Source organism: Hevea brasiliensis, chromosome 5 (assembly GCF_030052815.1).
Source record: "Hevea brasiliensis isolate MT/VB/25A 57/8 chromosome 5, ASM3005281v1, whole genome shotgun sequence".
Taxonomy (NCBI): domain Eukaryota; kingdom Viridiplantae; phylum Streptophyta; class Magnoliopsida; order Malpighiales; family Euphorbiaceae; genus Hevea; species Hevea brasiliensis.
Genome location: NC_079497.1, coordinates 3,868,102 through 3,881,538, shown reverse-complemented (window position 1 = coordinate 3,881,538; position 13,437 = coordinate 3,868,102). Strand labels below are relative to the sequence as shown.

The 13,437-nt window shown below is 33.6% G+C and overlaps 1 non-coding gene across 1 annotated transcript; it reads right to left on the bottom strand.

Moving 5' to 3' along the window:
- Positions 1 to 2,662: 2,662 nt before the first annotated feature.
- On the bottom strand, positions 2,663 to 2,770 carry LOC131180431 (small nucleolar RNA R71). The gene has a single exon (XR_009149205.1). It is a non-coding gene; the product is annotated as a small nucleolar RNA R71 (small nucleolar RNA).
- Positions 2,771 to 13,437: the final 10,667 nt, after the last annotated feature.

Genomic DNA, 13,437 nt, shown 5'->3' with positions numbered 1-13,437 from the left:
TTTAAAACCCATTAAGTTTTATAATCAATCATTAATTCCTCTTTAAACCCTAGTTTATTTCTAAATCTAAGTAATTTTAAGTTTCAATCCTTAATTATCTATCAATGACTTTCACCTTTTGGTCACCTTTTGGTCTTTCAATCAAATATTAACACAATACCCAATGGGTATCAACATTAGGCAAGTAAAACAAGCACACAAGGAAGGAATCAAAACTCATATTTATATAAAATATGGAAATACCCAGTCCAAATCCACAAATTAATCTAAAACATATTTTATTAACTCTGAAATCCAAAGAGTTTACTCAGTCATGTTTGATGCATACATTTTGCATAATCATTTAGGTTTAATTTCATAGCTATTTTATTTGATTATTAGTCATTTTTAGCTAATTTCATTAGTTAATTAGTTAGTTTTTCATAATTGTCAATTTTGGATTAATTTGTAATTTTTACTTTATTTTGTAGGAAAAATGGTGTTTTGGAAGGACTAAAAAGAAATTTTGCCATTGAGGAGTAATCTCTACAGCCAAAGATGTCAAAAAACAAGTTTCAAAGTTGAAATATGCATTGGCCAAATTGCGCATAACTTGCCGCATAAGCCATGCAGATCTGCATAAGGAGAAAAATCACTGTTCCAATACCTGCCGAATTGTGCATAAGGAGAGTGCATGGCTTATGCGGATTCACGTCCCCTTATGCAATCTCACGGAATTGTGCATAACCTATGCACCTGGTCATGCAATTTCGCATAAGTGAGGTAACCAGTCGCATAAATCAGCATAAGGGATGCATGACTTATGCACTTATCTGATCCACAAAGATTTCATTAATGAGCTGGCAAAAGATTCCCTCAAAAAATCCCTCCTAAAACACACCATTTTAGGGCTCCATGTCAAAAAATGCTATAAATAGCCCCATTTCCCATTTTAGAAAGGGGGGAAGAAAGAGAAGGAAGAGGAGAAGAAGGAGCAGCAGCAACTAAAGCGACACAATCACCTCCCACACCATTTTCAACCAGATTTGAGGATTCCTTTCTTTTCTTACATTTTTCCTACATTTCTAGTGTTGAGCTTTTTGTTTCTTAGCTTAGATTAAAGTTTTATTTCCATATTAAATCAGAATATCTTTTAAACATTATGGATAGTGAGTAGTTTTACTTTGATTCTGGAGTAAGGGATGTAATATTTAGTTATTTTTGTGGATTTGAACTGGGTTAGTCCCAATTTAATGAATTTATGAGGTTTAATCCATTTCTTGTGTGCTTATTCACATGCTTAATGAAGGGCCCCATTAAGTTATGTTCTTAATCCTTGGTTGAAGCACCGAAAGGAGAAAACCAAGTGATAGTTAATCAAGAAATTGAACTTAATTAACTTAGATCTAGAAATAGACTAAGGGTTAAGAGGGTTTTAATAGATTGATTAAAGAACCTAATGGGTCTTGGTTAATTTTAACTCCACGAAAGTAGGATTAAGTTAATTAAGGCACTCTTTGTCTCACTTAAAAAAGTTTTCAAAGGATTTTAGAATTAATCTCCTTTAAACCCATAAATTTCATGGATTGAGCTAGCTAGGAAAAATCCCAAAATGACTTAAATATGAACCCTTAACTCCATAATCGTCTTTCATCAATTATTGCTTGAAATTTTACTTTTGAGTGTTTAGTTTAATCTCATTTTATTAATTTTCATTATTATCAATTTCTTTATTTTGCGAATTATTAAATTAGTCATTGTTTAAATTTAGTCTTGCATTTTCATACCTTATGCTTCAAATTCCTAAATTTCTTTTATTAATTTGATTAAAATACAATTTTAACATATTTTATTTTATATCAAAAATTCAATCATTAACACAACTCCTCGTGAGAACGATATCTTTTTCTATACTACTTGAACGACCCGTGCACTTGCGGTTGGGACACATCAAGTTTTTGGCGCTGTTGCCGGGGAGTTGTTTGTTTAAGATTGAATTCTTGATTATTTTAGTTGTTTATAGTTTTAGCTTTGTTATCTTTTCATTTTGTGTTTGTTTGTTCTTTTTCAGGTACTTTTAATCTTTTATGAGAAGAGCTAGAAGCACAAGTGACACATCCTTATTGTTCAACCCTAAAATTGAGAAGTTTTGTAAAGCCAACAAGAAAGAAACCAGAAAAAGAAAAGAAGCTTTGAGAGCAGCTAAAATTGAACAAGAAATGGCTAAAGAAAGAGTTGGAATCGGTGGTGATAATATTGAAAATGATCGAAACGATGAAAATGCAGCTCATGGTGCAGAAGTTGTAAATGCTAATGTGCCTAAGGGAAGTATGATGGATCACGCATTTCCTCATTTTGATGATTTAAGAGAGAGTATAGCAAGACCAAGAATTGATGCAAACAGTTATAAGATGGATTTTGGAGTACTACAAATGATTCAGAATTCTCAATTCGGAGGTCATCTTTCAGAAAATCCTCATACTCATCTTAAGAAGTTTGTTATGATCTGTGACATGCAAAAGCAACCAGGAGTATCTGATGATGCAACAAGGCTAAAATTGTTTCCATTCTCTTTGAAAGATAGAGCATTGGATTGGCTTGATTCTTTACCTCACAACTCAATTACAAATTGGGAGCAGCTCACTGATGCATTTCTTGCCCAAGACTTTCCACTGAAAACTCAAGAGTTGAGGAATCAAATGATTGCTTTTAGACCAAGAGAAGATGAGACTCTTTATGAGTCATGGATGAGATGGAAGGAATTGGAGAGACAATGTCCACATCATGCCATTCCTAAATGGATGATAAACCAGAATTTTTACACAAATGTCACTCCTGCTATCAGAGGAATCATTGATGCTCAAACTGGAGGGGAATTCATCATTAAGCATGAAGATGAAGCTTATGAGTTATTAGAGAAAATAGCAAAGAATACCATCTATGGAGTAGTCCAAGAGGGTCAACTCCAACTCAAAAAAGGCAAGTTGCTGGAATGTATGAGCTTGATCCATTCAACATGATCAATGCCAAATTTGATGCACTCACTAATGTCCTTGCTAAGAAAATGGAGGATTTAAGTATGCTAGTCAGTTCATCATCATGTTCTGGAAGTTCTCAACAAGTTACTTATGCAGAAGGAACAATGAGCTGTGGAGTAGATTATCCTTCATATGCTTGGAGGAATCATCCCAATTTTTCATGGGAGAATCAGCAAAATCAAGCTTCAACTCAAAACTTTCCACCACAACAACAATGGCATCAATACCAACAACCTAGGCAACAACCACCTAGTTTTCAGCAAAAGAATGCAAATCCTGCACCTTTACCAAGACAGCAAGAACAAAGTTCCACCACAGAGGCTTTATTACAACAAATTCTTGCTAATCAAACTAAGCGTGATGAAGAGTTGAGAGAGATGAAAGCAAGGCTGGAACAAATGCAAACACACAATAGGATCTTTGGAAAATCAGATTGCACAACAAGCATGCTCATCAAGTACCAATTCTATGGGGAAACTTCCTAGTCAAACAGAAAATCCAAGGGAGCAATGTCATGCCATCACACTGAGGAGTGGTAAAATAGTGCATAATGAGAAGAGTGAAAAAGTTGAAAAGAGAGAAAATGAGGAAGATTTTGAGGGAGATGAAAAACAAAAGAGTGAAAAAGGGAGTGCAAGAAAAGGTAAAGAGGAGGTTGGAGAGAAAGAAGAGAAATATATACCTCCAGAGCCTTACGAGCCACAGCTTCCCTTTCCACAGAGATTTCAAAAAGCCAAGCTTGATAAGCAATTTGGGAAGTTCTTAGAGGTTTTGAAGAAGCTATATATAAATGTGCCTTTTATCGATGCTCTTTCCCAAATGCCTTCTTATGCTAAGTTTTTGAAAGAAATTCTCTCAAACAAAAGAAGACTTGAAGATTATGAGACTGTAGCCTTAACTGAGGAATGCAGTGCTATCCTCCAAAGGAAACTTCCTCCAAAGCTCAAGGATCCAGGTAGTTTTTCAATTCCATGCCACATTGGGGAATCATGTTCTGTAAAAGCTTTATGTGATTTAGGGGCTAGTGTAAGCCTTATGCCCCTCTCCATCTATGAGAAGATTAACATGGGAGATCTTAAGCCAACCCACGTTTCTCTTCAGTTTGCAGACAGATCAATTAAATATCCAGAAGGGATCTTGGAAAATATACCACTGAAGGTTGGAAAATTTTACATCCCAGTTGACTTTGTCATTTTGGACATGGAAGAGGATTCTCATATGCCAATCATTTTAGGGAGGCCTTTCCTGGCTACAGCTGGTGCTTTGATTGACGTGAAAGGTGAAAAGCTTACTCTTAGAGTCGGAGAGGATCATTTAGTCTTCAACATTGGTAATGATAAGAAGAAGCAACATGAAGATGTAGACTCTTGTTTGAGAATTGATATAGTTGATGAGTTAGCAAAAGAGCACTTTAGAAAGAGCTATCCAAAGGCTTCTCTTAAAAGTTGTCTTATCCATGAAGGGAGTATCAATGATGAAAATCCAAAAGAGGCTGCATTTGCACAACATTTGAATAGTAATCCACCTTGTCCTATGGCACCAATCTTTCAAGTTGAGCAAGTGGAGAAAAGTGAAGTCAAGCAACCATCTCTCAAAGAAAAAAGATGCACCAAAGGTCGTCAAGAAAGAAATGGTTGGATTTTTAGACAAAGCAACAAGGATCTTCTCATATGATGGAAAGAAAATGAAGTATAGATTCATTGAAGCACCTATTGGAAACAGAGGCAATAAATTCCAATTTCAGCTGCCATGAAACATGAAAAGAGTCCAGCTAAGGACTATAAATTAGCCCTCTTGGGAGGCATCCCAAGTTTTTTTATTTTTCCTTTTTGTTGATTTACTTTTATTTACATTGCTTTTGTTTTTATCTTAAATCTCCAAATTCAATTTTTGACATTGTTGAATCTTGTCCCTTGTAGATGTATTTCAATGGAGGAAGGTCAGAACTCTGGGAGTGACCCTTAACTGATATTTTATCCCTCAACTCTCCCAAAACTGATTAATTTTTGCTGCATAACCTGTGCAGGTTTGCTCTTGGTTTATGCAGAAAAATGAAATTTGCAGCAAAGGAGGGGGTCTGCAGCAGATGACTTATGTTCTTGGTGAGGTTGGGTGTATAGCTTTTAAGTATTTGTGCTTATAATGTTAATATGGTGGTAAGTGGGTCATTTTTGCAGTTTTAAGCCTATTTGGGTTGTGGGATTTAAGGTGGACATATTGCATTTTCTTGGCAAAACTTGGGGAGTCCATTCTCATTTATGGATAGATGCAACTTTATGTAGATTTTATTGAGTTTTAATGTGCTAAATGTTGATTTGCAGAATTTGAGTTGAAATGGCATGATTCATAAATGCCTTTTATGCGGGATTCACTTTTACAAGCTTGTGTGATGCAATTTTGATGGACTTTGTATATATTGATGTGTTTTTGGTGACAATTTCTCATGGTTTATGCTTCATAGAATTATATTTCTTCATTTTAGGGTATTTTTCACACTTGCAAATCATTTTCATTTATTCTCTCAATTTTGTTGAATTGTGCATAAGTAACTGCATAGCTTATGCAATCCTGCATAACCACAATTATTGCAATTTTCATCTCTCAAGGTAAATCGCATAAGGAGGTGCATAACTTATGCAACTCTGCATAGCCACATTTTGTCAAATTTCATATCTGCCAAGACTTGCATAAGAAGAGCGCATGACTTATGCACTTCTGCATGACTTCAAATCCTGCATTTTCTCTCTCTGCCGAAATCTGCATAAGGAGAGTGCATAGCTTATGCACTTCCGCATGACCACACTCTCCAAAAATCAAAACCTGCCGAGAGGTGCATAAGCAGGGTGCATGACTTATGCACTTCTGCATAACCACACTCCCCAAAAGCCAAAACCTGCCGAGAGGTGCATAAGCAGGGTGCATGACTTATGCACTTCTGCATAACCACACTCCCCAAAAGCCAAAACCTGCCGAGACCTGCATAAGGAGAGTGCATAACTTATGCACTTCCGCATGACCTATTTCTCTGAAATCCAAAACAGGCCAAAACTTGCATAAGTTAGCGCATAAGCTATGCACTCTTGCATAATCAGTTTTTCACATTTTTTTATCACCCACCGAAACATGCATAAGAGAGTGCATAAGTTATGCACACTCACTTTTCACTTATGCAGTTTTACACAAACCCTGTTCAAATCAAAATTTCTTTTCGGTAACCATTTTTCCACCTCCTCTTCTCGTCTTTTCTGTTCACGACTGTCCCTCCACTTCCATTTCTCCCGGCATTACCTCTCCTCTTCTTCTCCACTCCTATTTTCGCCGCATTTGCCTTAATTTCTCTCTGCCTTTTTCATTTTCTCCCTCATCTCCTCCATCCTCACCATCGGCAACCAATGGAGTCGCCTCCTCATTCCCCTCAAACCTCCCCTCTCCAAGTTTCGCCCTTGGCAATGCGGCCTCCCAACCCCAATTCCCCTCCATAAGAAACTCCTCCTCCACCTCCATCACCTCCTCCAGCACCATCATTTCGATAGCAACCAGCAGCAACCAGCCCCTTAGCAGCATCTTTGGACAAGGGCAAAACAATAGAATTAGATTAGTTTCTGCTTTACTTTTGTTCAAACTTGTAGGAGTTTTTCTTTGTAGATATGTTGAAACTCTGTATATATTTGCATGCTTTTACTGGTGTTTGCATTTTTTCTTGCTCATCATCATGCAGCAGCTTTTGAATGTACTGCACAGGCTGTAAATCCCCTTATGCAAATATTTTGCATAGCCTGTGCAGTCCTTATTGCCACTCATGCAGAACCGCACAGCTTATGCACCTTCCTTATGCACCTATTCTGGACAGCACTTTACTCTGCATAACCTGTGCAGCTTCTTATGCATCTCCATTATTTATTGAATTCTCATCTGCTCTATACCAGGTAACTCCTTCTTTTTGCTCTTAAATCTCACAATTCCTGGTAATTCCTGTTTACTTTAAGTTTTTATAATACACTGCTTGAGACATTGAGGACAATGTCTAATTTTGAGTTTGGGGGTGCACATTTTGATTTTTGCTACATTTTTGTTACATTTTTCACATTTTGAGTATAGGAACATCTCATCCCATTCCATTTACATATATTGTAAATATTTTACATATATATCCATACATACATATACATAACACATTTACACACACATTATACATCACTTAGAAATTGTACACATTGTACACAAATAGATTTCCTCCATTTAGTTAATGTATTGCTCATTTTTAGGAATCATGTATCATGCATTAAAATCTTTTGCCAAATCCCTTGAGTATTGAAAATGTGCCTATGAGAGTGATTTGACTTACCTTTAGTTGGGTTTGTGGATTGAAAGTTTCCTAAGAGGTGCAAGGTTTTGAAGTGTCTTTCCCTTGCCTATATCTTCTTAGCCAAAAAGCCACCCAACTAGTCATTTGGAGATGGAAGTGTTAAGAGGGAGTTATTGGATATAAGGTAGTCAAATGATGTCTCACCAATCCTAGAACAAATTTTCTAAACCTTTCGAGGCAAAATACCAGCTTGTACTTGAAAAGAGAGATGATTAGGCATTCTTTGATTTAAACCTTCTCATTTTAAACCTTTGGCCCTTTTCCTAATTAAAATTTACCCTTGCAAACCCCTTTGAGCCTTTTTATTCCTAATTTTTCTTGAAATCCTTATTGCTACCTAGCCAATGAACCAAACACTCCAACCCTTTTCATGAGGATAATTGAATATTAGGTACATTAAAAAAAAAAGAAGAGAAAAAGAAAAGAAAAGAGAAAAAAATATATACAATAAAAGGGAGAAGAAATGCTTGTCATCTTGTAAAAGTGCTAGAATATGTGTTTTTCATTATTATCATTCAAATTTAAAGAAATCCACCCAAAGTATTAAAAGGAATGAGTTTGGGGGTGGCATTTTTAGGGACAATCATCAAAAGAAAATGCAAGATACAAGTTTAAAGTATCAAAATGTCCCTCCATTTTTATGTGTTTTGTAAATTATGCTAGCACTTGACAATCCTCATGGTATATTTCTCTCTACCATATAAATAAAAAAAAAGAAAAAAATATAATAAAATAAGAAATGTACCTTATGTTGTCAAGATTGAAAATATTCTCATGCTTTGAATCCTTTTTACCCATCTTTCTTCTTAGCCTCATTTTGAACCCATGGTCCCATTACATCCCTAAAAAGACCTTTGATCTCTTGATAGTACTTGCTACATTAGTGGAGATAAGAGTAGGGAATTTGCCTATGGGATTGGAAAATTATCCATTCATTCATTTAATTCCATCATTCTATATAGAGACACTTTGGTTATTGATTGTCCTAGAATTCCTTTTGAGCATGACTTTCTCTTTTGATTGGTTGGTTTGGGGATTTTGAATGATAATTGACTTGATGGCTAAGCGGTGAAAGCTTGGATAAGCATTAAATTCTTTGCATTTTGAAGGATGGGTATATGGATTGCTGGTATGGCTAAAGGTGCGTTAAGTTACTCTAATATGTAATTTTCATAGCTCTTTGGATAAGGCACGCCTAAAAATTTTGTATCACATTTTAAAGTTTGCTTGAGGACAAGCAAAAGTTTGAGTTTGGGGGTATTTGATGCATACATTTTGCATAATCATTTAGGTTTAATTTCATAGCCATTTTATTTGATTATTAGTCATTTTTAGCTAATTTCATTAGTTAATTAGTTAGTTTTTCATAATTGTCAATTTTGGATTAATTTGTAATTTTTACTTTATTTTGTAGGAAAAATGGTGTTTTGGAAGGACTAAAAAGAAATTTTGCCATTGAGGAGTGATCTCTACAGCCAAATATGTCAAAAAAAAAGTTTCAAAGTTGAAATATGCATTGGCCAAATTGCGCATAACTCGCCGCATAAGCCATGCAGATCTGCATAAGGAGAAAAATCACTGTTCCAATACCTGCCGAATTGTGCATAAGGAGAGTGCATGGCTTATGCGGATTCACGCCCCCTTATGCAATCTCACGGAATTGTGCATAACCTATGCACCTGGTCATGCAGCCACATAAGTGAGCAGAACCAGCTAAAATCGCATAAGGGATCTGCATGACTTATGCACCCACTTATGCATCCCACAAAGATTTCATTAATGAGTCAGTAAGATTCCTCGTAAAATCCCTCCTAAAACACACCATTTTAGGGCTCCATGTCAGAAAATGCTATAAATAGCCCCATTTCCCATTTTAAAAAGGGGGGAAGAAAGAGAAGGAAGAGGAGAAGAAGGAGCAGCAGCAACTGAAGAGACACAATCACCTCCCACACCATTTTCAACCAGATTTGAGGATTCCTTTCTTTTCTTACATTTTTCCTACATTTCTAGTGTTGAGCTTTTTGTTTCTTAGCTTAGATTAAAGTTTTATTTCCATATTAAATCAGAATATCTTTTAAACATTATGGATAGTGAGTAGTTTTACTTTGATTCTGGAGTAAGGGATGTAATATTTAGTTATTTTTGTGGATTTGAACTGGGTTAGTCCTAATTTAATGAATTTATGAGGTTTAATCCATTTTTTGTGTGCTTATTCACATGCTTAATGAAGGGCCCCATTAAGTTATGTTCTTAATCCTTGGTTGAAGCACCGAAAGGAGAAAACCAAGTGATAGTTAATCAAGAAATTGAACTTAATTAACTTAGATCTAGAAATAGACTAAGGGTTAAAAGGGTTTTAATAGATTGATTAAAGAACCTAATGGGTCTTGGTTAATTTTAACTCCACGAAAGTAGGATTAAGTTAATTAAGGCACTCTTTGTCTCACTTGAAAGAGTTTTCAAAGGATTTTAGAATTAATCTCCTTTAAACCCATAAATTTCATGGATTGGGCTAGCTAGGAAAAATCCCAAAATGACTTAAATATGAACCCTTAACTCCAGAATCGTCTTTCATCAATTATTGCTTGGAATTTTACTTTTAAGTGTTTAGTTTAATCTCATTTTATTAATTTTCATTATTATCAATTTCTTTATTTTGCGAATTATTAAATTAGTCATTGTTTAAATTTAGTTTTGCATTTTCATACCTTATGTTTCAAATTCCTAAATTTCTTTTATTAATTTGATTAAAATACAATTTTAACATATTTTATTTTATATCAAAAATTCAATCATTAACACAACTACTCGTGGGAACGATATCTTTTTCTATACTACTTGAACGACCCGTGCACTTGCGGTTGGGACACATCAGTTGGTCTATAACCATAGGCTGAGAGATATATGAATTGGTGACTCCAACACTGTAGTGAAAGATCCCAATGTCAATGGTAGTAAAAATCTGTCATATATCATTCAATAATTGAGCTACTTCCTCATGGCTTCTGTGTAAAAGATAACTACTGGTTGTCCAAGCTCCATTATCCACCCATAGCTTCACACAAACCATCATAAAAACAAGGAGTAAGAGACCGATTTGAAAGATTATGATTGGAGAATTGCTCTATCATATCATTGAACCTTCCCTAAGTAGCATGAAATGACTCTAAGTGCTATTGGGCAAAACTTGCGACTACCTATCAATGAAACATCTCAAAGTATAAAATAATACTAAATAAATAATAAAAAATACGGAAGAATAAAATAAATAAAAAAGAAATATCTAAATTACTATCAAAATTAACCATTTTGATATTAAAGTATCAATCCTTGGCAACGATACTAAAAACTTGACACTATTTTGTTTTATTGCATTTGATTTGTTGGTTTCACTTTTCCGATTTTTGTTACTTAGCTTGCATCATCATAGGTTGGGTGTTTTGGGGAGTCTAATGACTAAGGTAGTTCAATGTTACAAGCTCAGTTTTTCCTAATTCTTACATTGAACAAAAATACTTGCTTATAAAAAAAAAAGTATCATTTCCTCAATGATTGCCTTTAAATATCAAAATTTATGTTGTTTTTACTAATATTTAGACTATTGAATTAAATTGAAATAAAGAAATTAAAAGGAAGCTAAGGCTATAATTGAACTAAAATTAATCACACTTTAAAAATTAACTAATAAAATGCATTAAAATCTTGGGGTTAAAACCAATTAAAAAGTTAGGATATTGATTTCACTTAACTCGTTAATTAATCTCAATCAATTTTGTCTAATAACTATTTTTTTCAAGGGTAATAATTAAAGAGTGTCTAACAATCCTTCTTAGGCATTATTAAACCTTTTAATTAATAGAAATAACTCCTATTCCCAACAAGAGCTACACAATTAATGAAAGCATTAAGACAAAGATTATTGCAAAGATCTCATAGACCTAACTTTAGTTCCCACTCTCAGTTAAAACTCATATGATGGCTGCTATCAAAAGCAAATTTATAATACAGCTTTCCAGCCAAATTTATAAATCTCAAATCATTTAAGTATCAATCCTAATACCCAAAAACATTAATATCAAAATAACAACTAATTGCGAGATAGAAAAAATTAAATTAAAATCTTAAAATTAAAGTTAAGCTACATTAAATCTCTAGCTAAAAGATTTAGCTATTCATCATATTCAAACTCAACTCAAAAAATCAATAAAATTAAAATCAAACATCAAATACAGAATGGGTCTCTAAGAAAAATTAAAGAAAAGAAAAGAAGAGAAAAAGAAAAACTCTAATCATGCTTGATGAAAACCTTTGCTCTAGCCTCCAAATACTCCAAAAAAATCCTCTCCAATTGCCAAGACCCTTATTCAGCAGTCCCCCTCCAACAGATAAAAACTGGCATCCTCTTTGTTGTGCCAAGGCCTGCTGGATATATATCTCCACGAACAAGAAAGAAAGAGACACTTAAAAAAATAACGCACGGCCAGGCTACGCGGATGCCTCTTTTCCCACATCCTGCCCATAAGCTCCTCTGCTAACCTTCAATTCACGCTGCACGTATGATACATAGCTGCTCAATTGTTTCACACGTCAAAGTTGTATGAATGTCCAGCACTAACATATCATTGGCCAATTCTCTCTCTCTCTCTCTCTTTTTTTTTTTTTTTAATTTTGTTTTATGCAAATTAACTACACATGCCGAGTCTTAGAGAAAGTCAAAAAATGGCCTAAAACAAAACAAAATAATATATATATGTATATATATAAAAGACAAATTAAAACATGTTAAAGAAAATAATAAAATAATAAAAACTTATTAAAATTAGTAAAAATCTATTAAAAATAATTAATTAACATAAAAACTCTATAAAATTACAAAATTACCTAAACTATCAAAAAAATATTTAATAAAATTAAATTAATATTTGATGTGATATTCACCCATCACATAACCGATCAGGACCGATGGCACAACACACAAGTCAATTTTACAGAGTGACACTACACAAGCCCCTCCATTTTTAAATCCAATTTTTTCTTTTTCTTTTATTTTTCTTTCACATAATCCCTAACCCTGTGGACAAAATATTGTCAACCAAGTCCATGAAACAACTAAAATAACACAACCAAATGATGCATATATAGATAAATATGCTTGACATCTCAAATTTAATCGTCTAAAATTATGTATACATCTAATTCATATGATGTATGTGCATATCATTAACATATTACACTACCATAAATGTTAAAATTAATAGTTAAAATTTTATAACAATGTTACAATAGTAATATGAATTATTATTGTTAATGATAGATAAAAAAAGATATTGTAATAATTATTGTTATCATTGATAATTTTTTACTGTAATAATTATTGATGCTAACAACTTTTTTATTATTTATAATAATCATAATTTTATTATAGAATACTTACGATGATAATTTTTTAATAGCAACATATAATAATTCATATGTTGTTGCCATAAATTTATAGCAACAAAATTTAAACTTTTAACTGTAAAAATTTTTGCTGCTACATCTGACAATTCTTGTAGTAACTATCGATTCCATAGAATATCATACTCATAGTTTAGACAACAAAAATGCTTTACTCTTGTTGACAGGAGGTTGACGGAATGTCTTGCTGGTTTAGAAAATAATAAAAAAAATTATAAATAAATATTTGTAAAACAAAAAATAAATTAAAAACTTTTTAAAATAATTCTTCCAAATACTTTAAGCTAAAATACCCTTAGTATGGCCAGCCACAAACCATTATCCCATTAATTCGATGCTTACAACCAACTATCCAATAATTAATTTATTCAGCCCCTTAACCATTTTGTTTTTCAAAGCCAAGTATATCTCGTGTGTCGAAATAATATTCTTTAATTTTAGGCAGATAAACCTAAAGTTCAATAATGCAGAAACACTGCAAATTATCTTCAAAAGTGTAAAAATAGGTTTAGAGATGTCAAATCATAAAAAGGATTGCGCCATTGTGATTAGAATGTTGAATTACCTTAAGAGAGATGATATTGATTTTTCACTCGC